At 40.9% G+C, this 26,265-nt stretch overlaps 1 protein-coding gene across 1 annotated transcript in view; it reads left to right on the top strand.

Moving 5' to 3' along the window:
* Positions 1-26,265, top strand: part of LOC109920489 (ADP-ribose glycohydrolase MACROD1-like) — an 891,059-nt gene that overhangs the window by 291,614 nt on the left and 573,180 nt on the right. The gene's annotated exons all lie outside the window — the stretch shown is intronic.

Below are 26,265 nucleotides of genomic sequence, written 5' to 3'. Positions count from 1 at the left end.
GTGTTGGATTGGGGTGGATAAAGTCAGAAGTCACACAACACCAGGTTATAGTCCAACAGATTTTGTTTGAAATCACAAACTTTCGGAGCATAGCCTCTTCGTCAGGTGAAGTTGATTTTGGAAGAAGCCTTAAATCTCATCTGTAAGCGAGCAAGGTAAAATGTGTTTGTCATTTCACCTGTGCTTTGTGAATTTGCTAAATTGTAGAGTGTGTGAACCAAAGGGATATGAAATCGAGAGTTGTAATTGAAAATTTAAGGAGATGGTGAGAATTAAATTGTTTGTATTAATATCATTCTGGTTCATGGATGTTCAATGTTAAACTTCAATGTTAATCCTTTTATAAAAATTGAATGGACAATTAAAATTTAAAGGCATATCAGATTGTTACTGTGTGTATATTTAAAGGCTGATGTGACATATTCTATATCACAAGAAAAATCAAACTCATGTTTAGTCGAACTTGACAATTCAATCCCTGAAACATATGAACTTCCAACAACAACTTCTGCCAGGGACTGTTTGTGGGGAAATTGCCATTCAGCCCCTGTTTTGATGAGAGACATATTTCCCACTTCATCATTCTGAAAATGTTCTGCATTCCACCACTCCCAGTCTTGAATTTAAGTCCTCAATGGTGGAATCTACTGAAATTAAACTGAACTGGACCAGCAATATAAGTAGCATGGCTACAGGAACATCCCAGAGGCTAGGAATTCGGCAGCAAATGGCTCATTTCCTGACTTCCCAAAGTTGTGCACTATCTACAAGGCATAGGTTAGAAGTGTGATGGGGTACACTCCATTTGCCTGGATGAGCGCAGCTCCAACTACACTGAATAAGCTGGACATTGTCCAGGAGAAAACAACCCATTTGACTGATACTGCATCCATGAACATTCACTTTATCCACCAATGTTCAGTGGCAGCAGTGTATACCATCTACAAGATGCACTACAAAAATTCACCAAATCTCCTTAGGAAACAACTTGCAGACCCACAGACTTTACCATTTAGAAGGACAAGGGTAATAGATGTATGGGAACACCATCACTTACAAGTTCCTCACCATCCTGACTTGGAAATATATCACTGTACCTTCACCATTACTGTGTCAAAATCCTGGAAGTCTCTCCACCAAATGGACTGCAACAGTTCAAGAGGATGGCTCATCACCACTTTCTCCTGGGCAGTGAAGAGTGAGTAATAAATGCTGGCCCATCTTGTGACACCCACATGCCCTGAATGAATTTTAAGGAATATGTGCTGAGCTGAATTGCTGTGCAAACAGCAAAACACAAAACTTGGTATATAACACACCCTTCAATTAACATATATATAGGAGATCACCAAACATCATTTAAGCAGATGGAAATATTTTAATATAAAGCACTTAATTGCCTAACCACTTGCAAAAGACATTGTGCTTTCCATGGTTTGAGCAGAATGTTCTTAGATAGACATTAACTTTTTAAAAACTATAAAGCGTGTAATTGAGAACAGAGTGACTTCATAATTCTTTAATGTGGAGTGCTTGCATGGGTAATGGAATGTAACGTATAGTCACAGTTATCCAGTGATCACAGTTAACAACATTCATAAATGAATTTGCCAGTAATGTTTGTTAGAACTGAGACAATTCGTCAAACTATAGAATACTTAGTGAGAGTTCAATTGAGATATGAACATCCAAAAGTACAGTAGTAGGTGAATTAACTTGCTATTGAGTGTTGTGTACCAAGTCCACAAATAAATTTGTCATTTACTGGGCAGTGAGTTGATTCGAAATCTAACCAAGAGGTTTGGATGGTTTGTAGAACAAATATTAATAGATGTGGAAATGAGTTCCGAGGCTGGTTGTAATTGAAGGATTTGAATGTGAATTATGGATTTCCAGACTTGATTTAACAAATTGGAATCCAGCCCAGGTGTATTAATGGGTATATACCCACTTGGAAGTGACTCAAAAGGTAAGTTTCTAATTGAGTTGTCTGTTGTTGACAGAATGGGATCAGGTGAGCTGTGACGATAGATTTTGATGATTTTAGAATAACTAATATAGGTGAGTGGATTATGAAGCAATCTTTACTGAACAATTGTTGTGATGCATTGGAATTGTGAAGAAGTACCAAACATCTGTTTGATAGAGGTGTTGGAGACGTTCTACACTGTAATGTGGGAGTGATTGTAACCTCGTTTTTGGTGTCAGAAGGAGTGCCAGGCCAGTGGTTTAAGTGCTCTGATCTAAACCTCGTTATGTTACAGGCCTAAAACTATTCATTGTTGTCTTTTATTTATTTCCCAATTTGATAGTTTGGTTTTGTATGTGATGCATTTATTGCCTTTTTGTGTAGTTTGTTTTATATCAGAATGTGTGACATCATTTGGATAAAAAAGACTGATTGCACTGGATGATGAGATGTCAGTGAGTCCCGCCCCTCCACATTGAAGATGAAGACACTGCCTTTGCTGGGGTAGCAATTTATGTGCATCACTAAGATGCCTGCACGTATCACTTTCCTCCCGGTGCCAGTGGGATGGAACATCATTAGGTCATGTGCAACTTCATCTCACCCAGATACCATGTTCCATTTGTGAGCTGGGACATTAAATTGTAAGAAGCTGTAACTTGATAATGGGTATCACATCTTGTTCAATACTCTTGACAATGATATTGAGGGGATTATGCTGGTTTGTTTAGGCCTCCTCAGTTTAGGACACTGTAACTCATTCAGTTTATCCCAATTGGATCAGCTGTCGCAGCACAACATGGGCATTAAACTTGGTGCAAGTTCTGTAATGCCCATGAGCAAACCATGTACTTTTAGCTGTTGATTTACAATGGGGGTAGCCAGGAATCAACTGAAAAATATTTCTGGTTGAACAGAGCATTGTAACTTCATTGCACAAGAGGTGGAGTGATGCAGGTACTCCCCACAATGAACTTCTGATCAATTCATGGGAGAGATGGTGAACCAGTCTAAGTCTAGGGCATGGACAGGAAGGAAAAGCACCATTTGCCTTGCTATTGTTAAACTGCTTAATAGGTTGAGAACAAACTTACTTTCAGAATTGAATGTTGAGGGAGTGTCAAGGATTGATCAGTGGCTTCTAACACATTACCAATTCTTTGCACATCTTCACTAAGTATGCCAGGTAAAGAAGAAACCAGTACAATAACCGTTATAGGTGTCTTTTATAGCTGTGAATGATAGATGATTATTTTTGCTTTATCTGAAGTGCTTTCATGCTTATTCATGTTCAAAGACTTGTCAAGATCAAACACTGGCTGGTAGGCTGGGTTTGATTGGTCCCTGTAGCCGGAAAGGAAAGAAGCAAATTATTTTGTTTGAATCCATTTTGCTTAAATTAAACAAATGCAGGTTTTTGTCAGCACAGTTTTTTTCAAAGCTAGGTCAACATATGTAGGTACAATCTCATTACTCCAGATTTCTGCAGAAGTCTGATCTGGAATTAACATTTAAGTGCAGTTCACTATCTTGTATGTTCCCTTCTGGTAAGAAGCTGCTATCACAGCAAACCCCATACTTAGCCAATATGGTACACCTGAACCGTGTGCCAACTGTCAGGTTGTGGGCCTTACTGACTCAAACTCCAATTGCAGTCTTCCTTGTTGTGAGGGGATGGGGGGAGCATTGAATCTCAAAGTACAGAAGTTTATTTTGTGGGAATCACTGAAACAAAGATGTATCCTACGATTAAAATCGAAATACTGCATATTCTGGAAATCTGAAATAAAAACCAAAAGTGTTGGAAAGACTCAGCAGATATGACACCATCTGTGGGAGAGAGAAACAACAGGTGACATCTCGACTTAAATCAGGCCTCTTCATCAGAAGCAAAGGAAGGTAGAAAGCTGAAAGAACTGCGGAAGCTGTAAATCAGAAACAGAAACAGAAGTTGCTGGAAGAGCTTAGCAGGTCTGGCAGCAACTGTGAAGTAAAATCAGAGTTAACGTTTCGCATCTGATGACCCTTCTACAGAACCGGGGAAGGGTCACTGGACCCGAAACGCTAACTCTGATTTCTCTTTACAGAAGCTGCCAGACCTGGTGAGCTTTTCCAGCAACTTCTGGTTTTGTTGTTGATGAAGGTAGAAAGCTGACGGGTTTTATGCTGAAGGAAAAGTCAGTGGAGTTAGAATAAAAGGGAAGGTCTTGAATAGAATAGAAGAGCAGGATGGGTTAGGAGTAGATGATGGCACAGAGGTAATTTTGGTGGACTTGTAATCCAGAGGCCTGTCTCAGGGTTCGAAATCACAAGACAACAGCGAGTGAAATTTGAATTAGAATAAAATATTTGGAAACTAAAGCTAGTCTTATTGATGATGACCATGACATCCATCATTGATTGTTATAAAAACTCATCTGAATCATTAATCTCCTTTAGAGAAGGAAATCTGCCATTCTTGACCTGATCCAGCCTACATGTCAGCCAAAGCAATGTGGTTAACTCTTAACTGCCCTCTGAAATAGCCCGAGCAATCCACCCAGTTCAAGAGCAACTAAGGATAGGCAGAAAATGCTAGCCTTGCTAGTGACACCTGCATCTCATGAAAGAATACACAAATGACAAAGATGTGATGAAACAAAAGGCTGGATCTCAAACAATGACAGGACAGAATACAGGAAAGAGGTAGTGTTTGGTGGCATGTGTGTAAAGACACCAATCTCTTCCCTCAATGTCAGTAAAATGAAAGAGTTCGTCATTGACTTCAGGAAGCAAAAAGGAGGACACATCCCCATCTACATCAATGACGCTGAGGTGGAGATGGTTGAGAATGTCAAGTTCCTTGGAATGACGATCACTAACACCGATGTTGATGCAATGGTCAAGAAAGCACAACAATGCCTCTACTTCCTCAGCAGCCTAAGAAAATTAGGCATGTCCATGAAGACTCTCACCAACCTTTATGGATGTACCACGGAAAGCTTTCTAACCAGGTGCATCACAACTTGGTACGGCAACTGCTCTGCCCAGGACCATACGAAACAACAGAGAGTTGTGAAGACAGCCCAGTCCATTGCGTAAGCCAACCTTCCATCCATTGACTCCATCTATACTTCTCGCTGCCTCGGAAAGGCAGCCAACATTATCAAAGATCCCTCCCACCCCCTTTATAATCTCATCCATTGTGCAGAAGGTACACAAGCTTAAACGCACATCCCAACATCAAGAACTGCTTTTTCCCTGCTGTTATTCAGCTTCTGAACAGAGGTCTCAAATTTCAAATCCAATGTTCAGTCTTCGTGAATCTTCTCTGCAGCAGTAACATTGTAGTCCTCGCTGTGTTCTATGACCCTGTGCACTTTGTATGGTATGATCTGCCTGTACTGCACGCAAAACTAAACTTTTCATTGTACTCAGGTACATGTGACAACAATAAATCCATTCAAATCAAATCAAACAATCTGTGTGGGGTCCAACATCCTGACCATCTCCGACAGGCAGAGACCAAATGCAGACGGGTGAAGAAGAATGCAAAGACCTGTGCATCCCACTCACCACACCCCCCCCCCCCCCTCTTAAAACAACCTGCCCGACTTGTGGCAGGATGTGTGGATCTAGCATTGGACTGTTTAGTTACCTGAGGACTCCCATCTCTAGAGTGGAAAAACATCATCCTTAGTCTTAATGGAACTGCCTAAGAGGAGGAAAACCTCAGTGTAATGTGTCAACTGTTAGGATATCCTCCTTTTGATGAAGAATGTCAGATTCAGTCATGTGAAAGTACTAGTATTTTGGATTTGTAGTCTCAAGTGCCTCTGATTGAGACTTGCAATCACCTCTGCTCTTGCTTTAATTGAAAATAATGTAGAGTTTGGAGCCTTGGGAGCTTTGCGCTCAGATCAGCCTGAGTAATGCAGGCTAGCTTGTGCAGCATTCCTTCATTTCATTTTTGCATCTTTTCACTTTCCGTTTTTCCACATTTGATGCATCATTGCCTGCAAGTCAGTGCACCAGTACCTCGCACAGCCTTATCTCACAGAATCAGAACATTGTTCCCAAATCCTTAACAGGATTCCCTGGCTGAGTCATCAAACTAAAAATCTAATGAAGAAATGAAATATATCACAGCCACACCATCAGTGCAACCTTTACCCACAGGAGACTATTCTCCTGCTAGTATCTATTTAAAATGCCATCTGGGGCCTCATTCAAATACTAAGCTGCTCAGCTATGACAGTATTGAGAAGATCATAGCGGCCACCTCCTTTGGGAGTTTTTTTTACTCTATTGTAACACCATCCACTCTTAGATTACTGAACATTGAAATTCAGATGAACAGGACCATTATCTCAGTTCCTTAGACTTGAAGAGGATAGCTTTTAGAATTTAACTGTTGTCTCTGTGCTTATAAAGCCAAAATATTCTTCTCCAACAGAAGAAAAAAGTATACTGTGATCATGATAAAACTACAAATGCTGGAAAGTTTTAGGATAAACAGAGGCTGCTGGATGAATGAAACACATTGATCAGTTTCTGAAAGAGAAAATGCGGTGTGATGTTTTGGCTAGAGATGCTTTACCTGGGTTGATTTAGGAAGGAAGGGGTGAATAACTCTTGAAGGTTTAGGGTCAAGGATTACTGTAGTAAAGAAGCAGCTTATGTGTTTAATATTTTAAGGCTATTTGATTTTCAGTGTAGAAAGAGTCGAAATGACCTCAATAAAAAAATCAATTCTGAAAAGGGGTCACTGGACCTGAAACGCTAACTGTTTTCTCTCCACAGATGCTGCCAGACCTGCTGAGTTTCTCCAGTAATTTCTGTTTTTGTTTCAGATTTCCAGCATCCATAGATTCACATGCTCTCCCCACTTCAGGGATCTGTGAATAGTTACCTTAAGATTCCCTCTGTTCCTCTAAGCTACCCAGTGTCCTGCCATTCATTAATACTTCATCATCTTGTTTCTTCTTCCAAAGTGCATCACCTTGCACATATCAGGGTTAAATACCATCTGTCGCTGGTCTGCCCATTTGTTAAGATTTTCCCAGTTAGGTTGTGAATAGGAGTACGACAAACGGAGATGAGTAAAGTCACTCTAAAAGCAACAGTATCAAATTGGAATAGAGCTCATTTTTATGCAGGCCAGATTTCAGCTGGGTACTTTGTTTTCAGTCGTTCAGTTAACACCAGCCTGAGCCAGGGGTGCATGGCTGCCATTGACAGCTATTTTAACATTGGCTTTTAGGTGTTAAACTGTGAGGATGGATTGTTGTGTTGATGTTGTTACTGTCTTTTGAATTCAGAAAGAAAATCCAGATTGGTAAAGTGACACTATTTTTGGGGGCTGGTGGGAACTCTGGTGAGTTTTGTTCATGTAGCTTTGAGGGTTGCTAATATTTAGAATTTTAAAAAGCAGTGTTTAGACCAGCAATTAAAACTGTTACTTGAAACTTTGTTACTCCTCCTTCCCAGGGAAATTTCCATTTTTGTTCTGACCTCTTGAATATCTCCCTGCCTCACTTTTCATTCTTTGAGTGAAGTGCTGTTGATCTTGTTCTTGATCCAACTTGATGACACGACCCCTTTCGCTGAAAGGTGTATTTGATGTCTTCTCCTTATGCCACAATTACAAACTATATCAAACCCCTTTGAGTCATCCTTTATTCCTTCCACTTTCAGGCTTTAAAAGACCAGCTTGGTGTCACTAAACTATAGCCTTGTGGTTAATCTTGTATTTTCTTCCATTCTACATGGAACCTTTCACTATTCTCTTTATTTTTATATGAACATTGAGGTAAGGGATATTAGTGTTGTGGTCTGAAACATTTCCAATTTAAACAACCAGTTACATCATTAAATATTTCCATATCTCATGCATCAAACAGTAATGCTGTGTTTGCTCTATTCCAACAACATGCCTCAGTCCCAATTCATCATGTTCTGCACCAGTATATTTTCCATTTCCCACACTAATCTGTTGGTTCTGTTGAGCATGATTGTCAATCATTGATGAATTAAGCTCTATTTTGTGCTTTAATCCACTAGGAACTCGATTGAGATTGCTCACAATGCTCACAAAGGATCCATTGCAGTCAGCAGATAAATTAGATTTCCATTCAGGCAGTCTGGAGAGGATTTGAACTTAGGTCTCAGAAGTGAAAGACCAATACGTAATCCAGTGTGCCACCAAGTTTCCTTGGCGTGAACCTTCTACAGTGATTTCTCTAAACAAAACTGCCTGACAGAGCTCATTGGATAATCAATGCAGTCACCCTGACTGCAACTTCAAGAGGGTTAAAATGGATTGTTATTGCTGATATGGTTGTAGATTGAATAGAATGGCCTGTCAAGGTAGGTCCAATGTAAATTGTAGGAATCATGAATGTCTCAGTCAGTTTGAAGTGGGCAAAAATAGTTTTGGAAGATTCCTCCATTTTTCTCCTGGAAATCTCTACCACCTTTCTTTGACCTTCTTGTCTGTGTGGCTTAGAGCTTTGTCTTCAAACTAATTTTGTGACTTTCCTCAATTACCAGCCTTTCCAGCCAAGAAGGTCAAATATGTAGGTAGACAGACACACACATGCTCACATTCAAACACACACACACACACACACACACACACACACACACACACACACATACGTACACACACGTACCACACACACACCACCAACTCCCCATCTACAATCACTTGGCCATGCTGCAGTTTTGGAGCTTGTTTCTTGATAATTTTAGCATTTGAAAAGCAGACAGATATTTTCTGGTTTTAATTGTACTTCATGAAAAGAATCTACATGCATAATGTGAATTGGCATGTTCTACAGAAGCAGACAAGTTGTTTTTAATGTAGTGTTTGAAATTGGGTAAAAGCTGGCAGCTGTGACAGAGGAGGATATAATTCTCACAGATTGCATGCCACAAAAGGTTGGAAAGGTGATGGGCACAAAAAGAAATACTCGTTACTGTTAGAACCTAGAAAATTACTTTGATTACTCGGCTCTCAAAAGTGGCAGTCAATTTCCCTTGGCTAGTTGGCGAATCTTCCCAGCTCCAAAGTGGGCTGTTTTCTCTCCTTCACAATTAATGACATCAAGCACTCCCAGGTTTATATACTGTCTTCCTGCTTTTCCCCGGCTTCAGAGAAACTAAAGGTCTGAATCTTAATGAGGATTTCCCTCAGAAGGGAGAAAACCATAAAACTAACATAATTGCAGTAAAGAATAAGTGGGTAATGATAAATAACATGAAGGATGGAAGGTGTGTTGTTCAACTACTGTAGTCATTAATCATGGGTAAATGGTAGTCTGTGTAGATGGTATACAATATGTGATATTAGAAAGTGAGTGTGAGTGTAGCATGAAGCGATGATATCAGTTTGGATTAATTGTTAATCCTTGGGTGCATATTTCTACTCAAGGTAAATTGTGAAAAAGGTACAGCTTCCAGTTTGAAAAGAATAATATTGACCTTCAAAACTGCTGTTAAACTATACTGAGGATCACAAATTTTATAATTACTTATAATCGTATGTTAGAATTGTAGGAATGAATTATCATCCTTGCTTATACTTGTAATTTACCAGTTACTTTTTAAAATTTCTTCCCTTCCTCCCATCTCTCTTGAAAGCATGATTCCACAGATTCTCTCTGTTTCTCTTTTACTACTCATAAAGATTTCTCAGAAAGAGGAACAACACCAAAGCAAACAAACTTTATCGAAAATATATTTAAGTGAACCTAAAAACTGAACCTTCAGAGATATTACTCAAATTAAATGCCTAACAATGTGCGAATGATGTGCACTGCAGCGATTGATCATCATAGCAAACAGTAGCAAGGACTGTCTGGTTGGATTTGCCTGAAAATGGAATGAGAGCCAAGTATAGAACATAGAACATAGAACAGTACAGCACAGTATACCTTCGACGTCTCCCCTATATCTACCTCCACTCACTTTAAAACTATGCCCCCTCGTAATAGCTACCTCCACCCCAGGAAAATGTCTCTGGCTGTCCACTCTATCTATACCTCTGATCATTTGGTACACCTCTATCAAGTCACCTCTCATCCTTCATCGTTCTAAAGAGAAAAGCCCTAGCTCTCTCAACCTTTCCTCGTAAGACCTTCCCTCCATTCCAGGCAACATCCTGGTAAATCTCCTCTGCACCTTTCAATGCTTTCACATCTTTCCTGTAATGAGGCGACCAGAACTGGACACAATACTCCGGATGTGGCTGAACCAGGCTTTTGTATAGCTGGAGCATAACTTCACGGCTCTTGAACTCAATCCCTCTGTTAGTGAAAACTAACACACCATATGCCTTCTTAACACCACCTGGATGGCAGCTTTCAGGGAACTGTGGACATGAACCCCACGATCCCTCTGCTCCTCCACACTGCCAAGAATCTTTCCGTTAACCCTGTATTCTGCTTTCAAGTTTGTCGTTCCAAAATGAATCACCTCACACTTTTCAGGGTTAAACTCCATCTGCCACTTCTCAGCCCAGCTCTGCATCCTATCAATGTCCCTTTGTAACCTAGAACAGCACTCCGCACTATCCACAACTCGACCCACCTTTGTATTGTCCGCGAACTTACTAATCCACCCTTCCACTCCTACATCCAAATCATTTACAAAAATCACAAATAGAAGAGGACCCAGAACAGATCCTTGTGGTACACCAATCGTACTGAGCACCATGTTGACTATTTTCTGTCCACTACCACCCTTTGTCTTCTAAGGGTCAGCCAATTCTGAATCCAATCTGCCACATTTCCCCCTATCCCATGCCTCCTTATGTAACTAGATGGAAGAGGGCTCATGTGGTAGTGCCCCTACCTGTAGGCCAGAAAGCCTGGGTTCAAGTCCACCAGCTCCAGAAGCGTGCCATAACATATCTGAATGGGTTGATTAAAAAATATCTATAATTAGGTGGAATTCTGGGCTTGTACCACTGTCCCCATATTTCCAATGGTCTCAGATCCATTTCTGGGTCGTTTATTTCTGTCATTGATAAATGCTTTGACGTTTGCTGTGGAGCTGTACAATTTCACAGAAGGCATAATCTTTTTCTCTGTGGTGATCCTTATGTGTTTACTATCTGAAATTTCTATTCATTTTACCCTTGATTCAACTCTCTGATATTTTCCCGATCACAAGCTGCAGGCTGACTTATAGCCCACCTGGCTTATTAGGTTACAATCATGTTCAGAGCTTCCTTTGAGGCTGTTCATGTTCAGAAGTAACATCAGTCAATCAGCCGTGCACAGATGCTTTAAACAAACCACAGAGGCATTACTTACTAGAATAAGTAATTTCATCTTTATCCCCATTGGCAATTGGTGGCAGCACAAGGGGACTTGCAGTTTTAACAACTAGCAGCATTCCTTGGTGCAGGGAGTTTTAGATTGCATTCACATGCCTTCCGGGTTCAATACCCACGTCAAGAGGAAGGTTCAACTTACTTCTGACAGCAGTGCTGCAGTTTGCAGGTTGCTGAATGCTCAAGTCCCTGGGAGTTATCACAATGCTTTCATTTTAAAATATTCACTGTGCTTCTGTGTCCTGAAACAACAGTGCATGGAAAGGCTGTGAGTAAAGAATAATTCCAGCTGGAGCATCTGCAGAAACTGCGCTTATTGCCATTGGTAACAATAGTAAGCAATTAAAGCTGGCAAAGGTGGGGTCACTGTAAATGTCAGGCATGCTTAGTTGCTGTGCATTCTTGGAAAATGTGGCTGACCCTCCTTGCCTGATCTGACAAAATTGTTAAAATTCTTTCTACACCAGCTAGCACTAACTACCCCGGCTGCATTTTTCTATGTCCAGAGGCCTCCCTTCTCTGATCTGTGAGTCAGTAAAAACAATTTTGGCAAGTCTGCTTGACTTATTAAAGCTATTGCAAGGCCTTGAAATTTTACAACCACCCCCGACTTCAGGTGTTTTAATAGGCAAGCTACCATGGGTGTTTTGATGTCTGGGTCCGAATGGCTTGTGGGTGGGAAACAGCAAGCTGCTAATGGGTCATTGTTGATATGGAAGCAGGCAGCGAGTTCTTCAGCTGCTCGCTCTGAAGCTGGCCAGCCTGCTACTCAGTGCTGACCCACTGATGGGTCAAAGCCACCTCTAGTTCTTCCCGTGTGCTTCCTCTGATGGTGGGAAGAGGTGCTTTCCATACATTCGCCGGTATGAATGTAAGCTGTTTGAGTGACGGGGACTCGGAGTCAGAGTGACCCATTTCCAGGTTGCAGGTGTATCTCAGAATTCCACTAATAACCAATTAACAGCTTACTGCTTCCCTTAAAGATGTTGCAGGTGCTGCTATTAATGGGCAATTAGCAGTTTTCTGGTGTTCTGAGCTGTCACATTAACAGGAAAACTGAAGTGTCTACAAGACAGCCTGTCCGCTCGTGTATGCGGTGACTTCAAAACTGGGGAATGGCATGTTCTTTATCTGTGCCAGCCCTCTGCATAGCTTTTTATAGTACAAGAAATTGACAGTGAAAGAGTGGCAAGACTATCAAACATTCAATCATACCCCAATCCTTTCTTTTTGATATTCCAGTTTACTGCTCATCTCACTGTTTATCCAATGAATTGCCTTTCTCTTCAAATGGTGCTATAGTTGTTTTTCCACATAGGTGTGTTCTATTCAAGCTTTTTAATGGACTAAGACCTTCAATCTTTTCACACAAAGAGTCTGTATCTGAATGCGTGTAACATTCATCACAGAATAAATTCATTTATAGTGCCTATTACAGGAAGTAAATGTCGTGATAGGCAGTACGGAGGAAGGCTTCAGGATGACTAGGAATGGGTCTTGAATATTGAGGAGTATATGACATTTAAGAAAAATAGGAAGCTAGGTAAAGGTGGGCGGTTAGCACTGTTAATCAAGGATGGTATTTTGCAATAGTTAGAGATGACCTTAGTTCAGGAAATCAGGATGTCGAATCTGTTTAAGTTGAGATGAAGACTAGTAGTGGAAAGAAGTCACTAACAGAAGTAGCCTATAGGCCCCCCTAACAGTAACCACAATAAAGGACAAAATACAAAAGAAGAGATATTGGATGCTTCTGATAAAGGGATGACGATAATCACAGATGACTTTAATCCACGTATAAACTGGAAAAATCAAAGTGGAGTAGTCTGGATGAGGAGTTCATAAAATGCTTTTGAGACAGTTTCTTAGACCGGCATGTTTTGGAACCAACCAGCAAACAGTTTATCTGAAAGTAAAACAGAAAATGCTGGAGAAACTCGGCAGGTCTGACAGTATCTTTAGGGAGAGAAACAGAGTTAGCATTTCAAATCCAATATATTCTTCTTAAGAACTGAAAGGGGCTATGTGCTGTTGACAGAGGTGAGGATGTCCAGCAAAGACCATGGGAGTGATAAGGTAGTAGAGGAGAATAGAAATATAAAAGAGATGTAACTTATAAAGGTGAAAAGAGAAAATGGGTCCGCTGTGCTGAGATCAAAGCCAAGAAGACACAGGAAGGTTTGGGGGAAGAGGAGTGGGGTTTGTATTCAAAATGGAGGACAGTGGTCATGCTCTGAAACTGTTGAACTGTATATTGAACTCTGAAGTCTATAAAGTCCCTTGGCAGAAATGAGATTCCTTGTGCTCATTGCAACAATACAGCAGGCCCAGGACTGAAATTTTAGAGTGGATGCAAGAGAGTTTATTCAATAATTCAAAATTAATTCATTTTAACAGACTGGAAACATTAACTCTGCTTTCTTTCCACAGATGCTGCTAGACTTGCTGAATTTTCCAGCAATTCTGTTTTTGTTTCTGATTTTTAGCATTTGCAGTTTTTGTTTTTTCTCAATGGTTCTGTTATTTGATTGATAGAATGTAACAAGTAGTGTGCTGCAAGGTCTTTGCTGAGATCTGAACTTTTTACAATTTACTTCAGTGACTTGGACGAGGGGAGTAAGACATGGTACATAAATTCAGAGTTGACACCAAGATAGGTAGAAATGTATGTTAAGAAGAAGACATAAGGAAATTGCAGATGAATACCAACAGGTTGAATGAGTGGGCAAAAACCTGGCAGCATATAACTTGGGAAAATGTGAAGTTGTTCAATTTGGCAGAAAGAATCAAAAAGAAGGGTTAAACTCTTAAACGGAGAACCACTGCCAGATTCTGAGATGCAGAGGGATTTAGCTGCTTTAGTGCATGAATCACAAAACGTTAGTGTTATGTTTGTACTTCCCTTGGAACCAGATTGTCAAATGGTAAATCTGAATAGGAACACTTTATTGAAGATACATCTCCACAGCTGGTTCCAGGCTGGACCAAAGCGCTACCCCTCCAGGTCACCTGACCAGCCCTCTTAAAGCAGCAGCACCCCCAACGACATACATAACAGCATTGCTAGTGCAGCGCGTAAACAATAATATCAAGAGGATACTATCTTATATTCTGAAACAAATTGAACATAAAAATAAGGATGTTATGTTTCAGTTATACAGTGCATTGATGAGACTCCATCCCGAATACTTTGTGTAATTTTGGTCGCCTTATTTAAGAAAGGATGGCATGGAGGAAGTTTAGAGGAGGTTTGCTAGATTGATACTTGGAGTGAATAGGTTGTCTTTCTGATGCCATTCTTCAGCCAGTTTGATTCACTCCTCATCAGATCAAGAAATGGCTGAAGGCTGCGGGCCCTGATGACTTTCTGCCACTGGTACTGAAGACTTGTGCTCCAGAGCCAGCCTCACCACTATCCAAGCTGCTTTAACAGCTAAAACTGTGGCATGCCCCTAGCAATGTCCTGTCCACAAGAAAAAAGTTAAATTCCACACAGCCACTTACTGCTCAGTGAGCCTTTTGTTTTGATCATCAACAGAGTGATGGGAGGAGTTGGTGACTGTGCTACCCAGCAGCATTTGATCAGCAGCAAACTGCTCAATGTCACACGTTTTGGGTTCTGCTAGGCCCATGATGATCCAGATCACAAAAGAGCTGAACGCCATAGATAAGGTGGAGATTGAGGTAGAGTTTGACATCAAGGCAATGTCTGACTGAACTAGGGCAAGGAGCCCTAGAAAAACTGAAGTAGGTGGGAACGGGAAAATCTTTCCACTGCTGGAGTCATACCTAGCACAAGGAAAGATAGTTATGGTCTTTGGAGGTCAATCATCTCAGTCCCTAAACATCACTGTAGGAGTTGATGTGGTATATGTGGACTTCAAAAGGCATTTGAGACAGTGCTACACAACAGACTTGTGAAGAAAGTAATAGATGGTAGAACAAAAGGGACAAAAGCAATGTGATTACTAAATTGGCTGAGTGATAAGAAACAGAGAGTAATGATTCATGGATTTTTTTTGGGCTAGAGGAATATTTGTAATGCAGTTCCTTAGGGTTGGTACTTGACCCTCGCTTTTCAGTATATCTTGGTGTGTAGGGAGGCATTTCAAAGGTTGTGGACAGCACAAATTTGAAAAAAAACTGTAAACTGAGAGTATCGAACTCTAAAAGGGTACAGGCAGTTTGGTGGAGTGGGTGTGTAGGTGGCAAATGGAGTTCAATGCAGAGAAGTGTGAGGTGGTTCACTTTGGAACAAAGAACATGTGAGACTGTCTAAAGTAAAGGGTCCTGTTCTAAAAGATACTCAGCAGCTGAGAAACTTGGGTGTTTGTGTGTGTAAGTCATTAAATGTGGCAGGACAAGAGAGAGGTATTAACAATGCACACAATCTTCCAAGCTTTATTAATGGGGGTACAATGTACAAGAGCAGGGAGTTTATGTGGAACATATCTGGGGCACTGGTTAGACCTCAGCTGGAGAACTGTATGAAGTAAGTAAAGTTGCCTTTGTCCCAGGGGACCATAAGGCTGTTGTCTCATTAAAGAGAGACAACTGGTAGTGTGTTTAACCTGAGGCTTAACATATTCAGGCAAAGGGTGAGGTTGAGAAGGTGACACTTTCATGGTGACCTCAGCAGTTATGGGAATTGAACTCACGCTGCAGGTGTCCCTCTGCATCGCAAACTAGTCTTTGTCTTATGGAGTCACTTAGCTCAGTCGGCTGGATGGCAGATAATGCAGACTGACAGCACCAGAGTGGGTTCAAGTCCTGTACTGGCCGAGGCCACCATGAAAGTCCCGCATTCTCACCGTCGCCCCTCGCCAGAGTCGTGGTGAGCCTCAGGTTAAACCCGCCACCAGTCCTCTCTCTCTCTCTAGTGAGAGAGCAGCCCCCTAAACATTGTTTACGGTTTTATGAGCGTGCAGAAGAGATTTTAGAAAGGTTTCTAGGTCTGAGAAACTTCAGTTACAAGGATAGATTGCTGAAGTTGGGATTGTTTTCCTTGGAGAGGAAAAGTCTGAGGAATGACCTGATGCAAGTTTCCAAAATCGTGAAGAATCTGAACTGAGTGGGTAGGGAGAAACAAACAAAAACAGCTAGAGAAACTCAGCTGGTGTGGCAGCATCTATGGAAACAAAACAGTTAACATTTCAAGTCCAGTGGCCTTCCAGCAATTTCAGTTTTTATTTGTTTCAGATTTCCAGCATCTTTGTTTTACTTTAGTACAGTTCGAAAGTATTTTGCAAAAGAAGCAAATACAAGTTTTCACACAGCAAGTGTTTGGAATGCAATGCTTGGAAGTGTGGTAGAGGCAGGTTCAACTGAGGTGTTCAAGAGGATGTGGATGATTATTTGAATAGAAACAATGCCCAGGATTATGGGGAACAAATAGGAATTTGGCATGAAGTTAAAATGCTCAGAGAGCTGCTGCAGACATAATGTGACTAACGTCCTTCTGAACCACAACATTTCTGTGATTCTGAGTCCTCCGAATTGTGTCCTATGTCCAGCCATCATCAGTTGCTTAATCAGTGACCTTACCTTAATCATAAAGTCAGATGGGCTGTTTGCTAATGCTTGTACAATACAGAATTGCAAATCCTCAAATACTGAAGGAACTCACTTCATTTTACCGCAAGACCTGGACAACATCCAAGCTTGGGCAGATGAGTGACAAATTACGTTCGCATCACAGAAGGGTCAAGCAATCATCATCTCGAATCAGTGAGAATATCACCATCTTCCCTTGTTGCTCAATGGCATTACCATTGCTGAATCTTCTACTATCTAAATCCTGGGAATTACTGTTGACCTAGAAACTGAACTGGAGTAACCATTTAATTACTATGGCTGGTCAAAGGATAGGAATCCTGCAATGAATATCTCACCTCCTGACTCCCCGAAGCCTGTCCACATCTACAAGACAGAGTCAGGAATATGATGAGGGACATTGTGATTGGGCTGAAAGCAAGAAAATGGAGAATAATATTGCAAAATGTGCAATTGTCCATCTGATAGAAAGATTAAATAAACTAATATCTTTTAAATGGTGAGAGATTGCAGAATTTGGAAATGCAGCGGGATCTGGATGTCCTAGTGCACAGAGTGTGAAAGAATAGTATGCAAAGATAGCAAATAATTAGGAAACCTAGCAGAATGCTCCAATTTATTGTGGGAAAGGGGAATTGGATACAAAAGTTAGGGAAACTATATTTCAGTTATACAGAGCATTGGTAAGACCATCATTGGAGTACTATTTACAGTATTGGCCATCTTATTTAAAGAAGAGTACAAATGCACTGGCAACTGTAAAGAGAAGGTTTACTAAACTTGCTCCTAAAATGGGTGGGTTAGCTTTTAAGGAAAGGCTGAACTGTTAGGCTGATATCCACTGGTGTTTGGAAGAATAACAGGCAACTTGATAGAAGCAATATAAGATCATGATAGAACTTGACAAGGTGCGTTTGGAAAGGATGTTTCTCATGCGGGAGAATCTACACCTAAGGATTTCTACTTCATAATTAAAAGTGCTGTTTAAGACAGAGAAAAAGAGATTTTGTTTCTCTCAAGGAGAGTTGTGAGCCTTTGGAATTTCTTTTCCTCGAAAGCAAGTGGAAACAGAGTACTTGAATGTTTTTAAGGCAGAGGCAAATAGATTTTTGATAAGCAAGTGAGCGAAGGACTTCCAAGGATAGATAAGAATGTGAAATTATCAGATCAGCCATGATTTTAATGAACAATGGGCAGGTCTGAGGATTCAAGTTGCCTACTCTTTCTAATTAATATATTTCTGGTATATTGCACTTGCCTGGATGAATGCAGCTCCAACTACATTGTAGAGGAAGAACATTATCCAGGAAATAGGCGTCTACTTGATTGTCACCCCATTCACGACCTTCAATATTCACTCCCTTCACCATTGACGTGACAGCAAAGTATACTGTGTACGTGACGTAGTGCAGTAACTCACCAACTTTGATAGTACCTGCAACCTGCAACCTCTTTCACTGATGACAAGAGCATTGAAAGCCCTGGGATTACCACCACATGCAGACTCCCCTCTAAGCCATCTTGATCTGGCAGTTCAGCAGCTGTTCCTTCAATATTGCTGACTCAGAATTGTGGAACATCCTTCCTAACCGCACTGCGGGTGTAACACATGGATGGCAGCAGTTTAAAAAAGCAGCTCAACTCCCATCTTGTCGAGGACAATTAGGGATTACCAAGAAATGCTGGCTTAGCCAGCAATGTCTACACCCCATTACTGAATAAATAAAAATAATAGTCTTAGAGTCTTTGTGTGTGTCTTTCTATATCTCATACAAATTAGGGCATTTTTCCATTGCCTTGAATCAGCACTTGTGCACTGCAAAGGAAGTATTATTTAAAATAGGCATTCCTGACCAGGCAGCATTCACAACAATTAATAGTTTTTAATGCAAAAGAAACAAAAATCATTGGCAGCTTCTTAGACTGAATTGTTCAGAACCTGACAATATGGTTACAAATGTACTGCCTACTCCTCAAAAATATAATAGATTACTGACCATTTGTTATTACTTTTATTTGTTCTTGTAAAAAATCTGTAATTAAAATTAGAAAAACACAATCTAATATGTGTATTCTGTTCATTTACAAACAGAATAGATTTAGATTTTCTTCTCAGATAAAGCACACCATGTTCTTCAGTGACTAGATCTCTTTATGCCAGTTAGCTAGCTTGGTGACCTTGTGGCAGCTACCTGACATTAAATTAAATACCTTATCATCCTAAAAGCTGTCTCTTCCCCTTTCTCCCATCCTTTGCTCTCCTTTTCTGTTCATCTTTCAGATTTTTCCTCTGTAAGTCCTCTTTGATTTTTTAAAAAAATTAACCTGTTCTGAGATGTAATTACATGCCTAGGGAGTGGATGAGACTTCTACACAGAACTTCTGGTTCAGAGGCAGGGACATTACCACTATACCGCAAAAGCGACCCCCCATCCCCCATAGATCTTTTTGTATATTTCTCCAGCCAATCTATTCAGAGATGTTATTACACACCTCTAGAACAGGTGGAACTTCAAGCTTGGCCTTCTGACTCAAGGTAGGGATACTACCTTTTTGAGATGTAGAGACAATGCGCTATAGCTGTGGAGAATTAGCAGGAGCTGTTATTGTGTTAATTACCATGTACGATGCTGGAGATGCTGCAGTTTCTGATCAGAAGAAAGAAAGTAGTACAGACGAAGTTGTTGAAGTTTTAAGGTGTGCCTGGCTAATATTAATCTGATCCAAGAAATCTGGCTGAATGAAACATTTGTCAAAGGACACTGCAGGTTTTGACATGGCACTATAGGGACAAGTAAATGTTCATCGGACAACAGAAAGTGGCAGTGGGCACGTTCCTGTACAAGCGTGGTGAGCAGAAAGTGACAGTGGGCATGTTCCTGTACAAGTATGGTGAGCAGAAAGTGGCAGTGGGCATGTTCTTGTACAAGCATGGTGAGCAGAAATTAGCAGCGGGTATGTTCCTGTACAAAGGTGGTGAGCAGAAAGTGGCATGGGTATGTTCCTGCAGAATGTAGAACATAGAATAGTATAGCACAGTACAGGCCCTTCGGCTCACGGTTTTGTGCCGACCTATTATCCTACGCGAAGATCAAACTACCCTGCATACCCTACATTTTGCTATCATCCATGTGCCTATCGAAGAGTTGCTTAAATGTCCCTAATGTATCTGACTCCACTACCATTGCTGGCAGAGCATTCCATGTACCCACCACTCTCTGTGTAAAGAACCTACCTCTGACATCTCCCCTATACCTTCCTCCAATCACTTTAAAATTATGCCCCCTCTTAATAGTCACTTCTGCCCTAGGAGAAAGTCTGTGGCTATCCACTCTATCTATGCCTCTCATCATGTTGTACACCTCTATCAAGTCACCTCTTATACTTCTTTGCTCCAATGAGAAAAGTCCTAGCTCCCTCAACCTTTCCTCATAAGACCTGCCCTCCAGTCCAGGCAGTATCCTGGTAAATCTCCTCTGCTCCCTCTCTAAAGCTTCTACATTCTTCCTATACTGAGGCGACCAGAACTGAACACAGTATTTCAAGTGTGATCTAACCAGGGTTTTATAGAGTTGCAGCATAACCTCGCGGCTCTTAAACTCAATCCTCCTGCCATTTACCCTGTAATTTGCCTTCAAATTTGACTTTCCAAAATGAATCACTTCACACTTTTCTGGGTTGAATTCCATCTGCCACTTCTTTGCCCAGCTCTGCATCCTATCAATGTCCTGTTGCAACCTACAACAGCCCTCCACACTGTCCACAACTCTACCAACCTTCGTGTCATCGGCATACGTACTAACCCACCCTTCCACTTCCTCATCCAAGTCATTTATAAAAATCACAGAACAGATCCCTGCGGAACACCACTGGTCACCGAGCTCCAGGCTGAATACTTTCCATCTACTACCACCCTCTGTGTTCTATTGGATAGCTAATTCTGTATCCAGACAGCCAAATTTCCCTGAATCCCATGCTTCCTTACTTTCTGAATGAGCCTACCATGGGGAACCTTATCAAATGCCTTGCTAAAATCCACATACTCCACATCCACTGCTCGACCTTCATCAATGTGTTTTGTCACATCCTCAAATAATTCACTATGGCTTGTGAGGCATGACCTGCCCCTCACAAAGCCATGCTGACTATTTCTAATCAAACTGTACTTTTCCAAATAATCATAAATACTATCTCTCAGAGGTTTTGGAGTAGATTTGTAGCTCGGGTTGTGGGTGTTGAGGTTGGTTGACTTGCTGAGCTGGTTTGTTGTTTCGCAGACGTTTTGTTACCCTGCTGGGTAACATCCTCAGTGCAGCCTCCAATGAAGCATCGGTGTGTTTTTCCACCTGGTTTTTGAACTCTGGAGTCCGTTGAGCTGGATTGCCTCACTTCCAGTTTCCTTTCATAGTGGAGTGTATATCAGGTTGAGTTCTATGTTGAGTTTTATTAATAGCATGCTTTGTGGAGTGCCAGGCTTCTAGGAATTCCCGTGCCTGTCTCTGCTTAGCTTGTCCCAGGATTTTGGTGTTGTCCCAGTCGAATTGGTGGTTCTCCTTGTCCATGTGGATTGAGATGAGTGCGTGTTGGTCATGTCTTTTTGTAGCCAGTTTATGTTTGTGTACCCTTGTTGTTAGTTTCCTTCAGAACTATCTCTCAGAATCCTCTCCAATAATTTTCCCATCACAGAAGTAAGACTGACTGGTCTGTAATTCCCAGAATTATCCCTATTCCCTTTCTTGAGCAAGGGAATAACATTTTCCACCCTCCAATCATCTGGCACTACACTAGTAGACAGTGAGGATGCAAAGATCATCGCCAAAGGGGCAGCAATCTCTTCCTTTACTTCCCGTAGAAACCTTGGGTATATCCCATCTGGCCCAGGGGACTTATCTATCCTCATATTTTTCAAAATTTCTAGTGCATCTTCCTTCGTAACATCAACCTGTTCGAGAATATCAGCCTGTTTCATCCTGTCCTCACAGACGTCAAGGTGCCTCTCACTGGTGAATACTGAAGCAAAGTGTTCATTAAGGACTTCCTCTACCTCCGCTGACTCCACACACAAGTTCCCACCACTATCCCTGATTGGCCGTACCCTCACTCTGGCCATCCCCTTGTTCCTCATATAAGGAAAACCCCAAGGCGTTCTATACTTAATCCTACCCGCCAAGGCTTTTTCATACCCCCTTCTAGCTCTCCTAAGTCCATTCTTCAGTTGGTGTTGCACCAAAGTGTTTCATAAAATACATTTCCGTTGTGTTACTGAATGTAAAATTTGATTATTTTTTGTAATTGTAAAAGTCTTAAGTTAAATCTTATCCTTTGTTTATTTGTATTGAATATTTGGGGGATTAATCTCTTTTTAGAAGAAATTGGTTTGAACGGGAATTTCAGCATTGCTGGTTGACTGATTAAAGTAACCCTGCTGTGTTTGATAATGGTCCTAGCAATTCAGCTTCAACACAGCAGCAAGAGTAGAATGTAGTAGAGGATACAATGAGGCTCAGCATCACGGAATTAATGCTGCAGCTTCAAACCAGTAGCAAGAGAGGAGGCAGCAGAGGACAAATAAGGGGAAGTAATGGGCAAGTGGTATTATTGCTGGACTGTTAATCTAGGACCCATGTTCTGTAGTTCCGAGCTTGAATCTCGCCAGATGGTGGCATTTGAATTTAATAAAAATCTGGAACTAATCGTCTAATGATGACCACAAATCCATTGCTTATTATCCTTTAGGAAAGGAAGCTGCTATCCTTGCCTATCTAGCCTGCATGTGACTCCAGACCCACAGCAATGTGGTTGACTCTTAACAATTAGGGATGGACAATAAATGCTGGCCTAGCTGATGGCACCCTCATCCTGTGAATGAGTTAAATAAAAATTGAGGCCTAGGAGGAGTGATAATGTACAGGAATCATAAGTTCAGGAAACAGACTGTGTCTGTGACCATCAACATTACTCCATCATGGTGTGTTGCCTCCCTAGTGCTCGGGTCAAGGATGTCATAGGGTTAGGTGAATGGCCAGAGGTCATGATCCACTTTGGTACCAAAGATTTAGGCAGTCCAGTAATCAGGATTTAGGGAGTTAGGTACAAGATTAGCAAGCAGGATCTCAAATGTAATGATCTCCAGATTATTCCCAGTGCCATCTGCTGTATGGAAATAGGAGGGTAAGTCAGATGACTACATGACTGGAAAGGTGATGCAAGAGGCAGGGCTTCAGATTCCTGTGACACTGGGACCGGCTCTGGGGAATTTGGTATCTGTACAGAGCTGGGAGTGAGTTCCTTGTAGGGTATTGTGCTAGTGCTGTTGGGAGTGCTTAAAAGTAACTTGGCATGGGTGTGGGCACCAAGAGAGATGCATTGATAAAAATGCTAGGGTTCAGAAAATACTTGTGAATACAGCTGGAAATAGCATGGGGAAAAGCAAGTCACTATGTGAAGTTGGAGTAAGAGAGAAAGAAATGAAGTCAAAATCAGGGTTACAATGCATGCATGTGAATGTTCAGAATATGGTAAATAAGAACGGGAAGTTACAGGCACACATTACCACGTAGAAATATGATGTTATGTTTCAGACTTGGATCAAGGAAAAGCAAGACTGGATGTTCAATATTCCTGGGTACAAGGTGTTCAAAAAAGATAAAAAAGGAAGGAAAGGAGGGAGGGGTGACAGTATTGGTTAGGCACAGCATTGCAGTGCTGGAGAGAGAGAACGTCTCAGTGGGTTCAAGAACAGAATCAATTCGGTTAGAGTTGAGGAACAAAAAGGACACTTGGGTAATGTGCTGGAAATCAAGACCTGCAGAATTCCCCAATTTACCTGGCTTTCTGACACAGGTTGACAGAAAGCATAGGGAACATTCTTGTTAAGTGCAGAAACAACTATTTATTACCAATAAATAGACTCTAGCTGCAGATAAATAATTATGAGCCATTGGCCTATAACTCCACTTGTCAGAACTCTAACCCACTTATTCTTAACTTCTATATAAACACGTACAGGCACAGGTAGGAAAAGAAACGTGGTTGTTATAGGTGAAGGGTAAAAGGGAAAGCAGTTCAATAATTAGTATTCACAGGATTTGCTGAGGTGGTTCTTGTGCTGATCATAATGCTGCTTCTTAATCTTCCCTTTCCAGGTGCTATCACTTGATTGCAGGAAGCACCAGGTCACTGATTTATATTTATGAAAGTCTCTGACTTATTACTTAAAAGTCTCATTTTACAGCAAATGCTGAAAGAAAACTAAACTGGTATTCTTCAGGCTTAAAGTAGTTTTTACTGCAGAGGACAGAGATACCTTACAGCAATCTGATGCATCCTCCCTACCTCGTTCATAGCACCAAGCTGTACAGCTACCTGGGAGTAAATCACAGTTGTTGTGCTGGTAGGAATCCTTTGTCATCCAAAACTGGTCATGAATTCACAGACGAATCAGCTACTGGCTGAATTTCCTTTGGTATACACCCCTCGTTCCAGTTCCTTTGTAAATCTTCCCCTACTGCTTGAAACAGCAGCTGTGTAAACAACATTTACAATGAGTCTCAGGTTACTTGTCATACAAAATTGATGTAATCCACCAATAATCTTTGCTCTTAAAAGATGTTCTTTTTTCATTTCAGTCCACAGTCAAATACACAGAAAAATAAGAAGACATATTATCTATACTATCTGTACAATCCCTCCACAAAAAAGTCTCGACTTTGTACAGAAAAATTGATCAAATTGATATTTTTAGCAGACCAAGGATATTTAGTGGAATTTTTGTGTAAAATGATTTGCTAAGGCCTCTAAGACAATAACAGTTCAGCATGAAGCATGTATCACATCTGTGCAGATATGTAGAGCTGGAACTTGGGACTGCAAGGAAAATAGATGAGACTAAATTAAATACGAGAAGGAGAAGCTTCGGATATACAGTTGAAATCGGGAAGAAACATTGAATTTCAAATAATGCAGTGTGGATTAGACTTAAATAGCTACTTGTAAGCAACATAATGAGAATGGAAATGCTTCATTTGTTTGGACGTGTGTAGGCTGCTAAAAGAGAAGCTGGCAGAGTGAAGCTCTGTATAGTTTAAAAAAGAATGAAAAAGAGGGTCAATTTTGTGCAGAATAGCAAATTGAAACTGGACTTGGTTTCTCCATCAACATGTTTACAGACTTCAGCACAAAAATATTGGCTGACGCTTCTGTGCAGTATAGAGAAAGGCCAGCACTGTCTTTCGGATGAGACTTTAAACTGAGGCCCCATCGATCCAATTGGTGGATGCAAAGTTCCAGTGGGTCTATTTGAAAAAGAACAAAGAGTTAGCCCTTAATCAATATCATAAAACATGTTGACTGATCATTAGCGATTGTAAGAACTGCAGATGCTGGAGTCAGAGATAACACAGTGTAAAGCTGGAGGAACACAGATGCCAGACAGCATCAGAGGAGCAGGAAAGTTGACGTTTCGGGACGGGACCCGAAACATCAACTTTCCTGCTCCTCTGATGCTGCCTGGCCTGCTGTGTTCCTCCAGCTTCACACTGTGTTATCAACTGATCATTATCTGTTTTCTGTGTAAAAATTGGTTGCCATTTCCAACATTGCAATAGGTCAAACGTTCTGGCTATGAACTGCTTTGGAACATCTTGATGCGTAAGAGATAAATCTTCTTTTATATGAAAATAATAACCTTTAGGAGAAATAAATGGTCAATTTGTTTTAATAAATCTCTCACTTTTTATTGAGACAGTTCTCTCATTACCTGTTGGGCTGCATTCTGTCCACGTAAGCCCAACCACAAGACTCCATTTACACTTAGCCTCGAGAAGACAGAGCCAGAAGCTCAGCAGTTTGATGATCATGGGAGCCAACAGGCATCCTACCATCTAATATGTGCTGTGGTGGGATCACACAAGTGCCCAGTGCCGCTTTTAGGGATCTGCTAGTGTCTTTGTTTGACTGATCAATGGAAAAGTGGGGATAGGGTATGCATTCCTTCATTGGCAAATATAAATCTAGAAGTAAATGTGAGCATAAGATATTTCAAAAGGCTAATTATATAAAATCATGTTTTCATCTTAGCTTCTCACCCAATGGGAATATATATATATAAAACTGTGATTGTGCTTCCCATGACATTGTGTTTGGAGCTATTCATTTACAAGATGAGCTTTCCTCTGTCTAAATCTTTGATTAAAATTTGTGAGTGGATGTAACAGTAGCCTGAGGAATTCTGTGAGAATATTTCACGGTAGTTTGAAGTCAGGTTTGCTTCCCTTCTCTATCAGAAAGCACCTACTTCAAAAATACTTCATTGATTGTCGAGTGCTTCAGCACGTCTTGCGATTCTGATAGGCGAGATATAAATGCAAGTCTTTCTTTTATGTAGTGTGCTATGTAATTGAAAGTGCTTTGGACTGCTAGAATC

Source organism: Rhincodon typus, chromosome 43 (assembly GCF_021869965.1).
Source record: "Rhincodon typus isolate 14 chromosome 43, sRhiTyp1.1, whole genome shotgun sequence".
Taxonomy (NCBI): domain Eukaryota; kingdom Metazoa; phylum Chordata; class Chondrichthyes; order Orectolobiformes; family Rhincodontidae; genus Rhincodon; species Rhincodon typus.
Note: the sequence above shows the minus strand (reverse complement) of the source record. Positions and strands in the feature narration are given on the sequence as shown.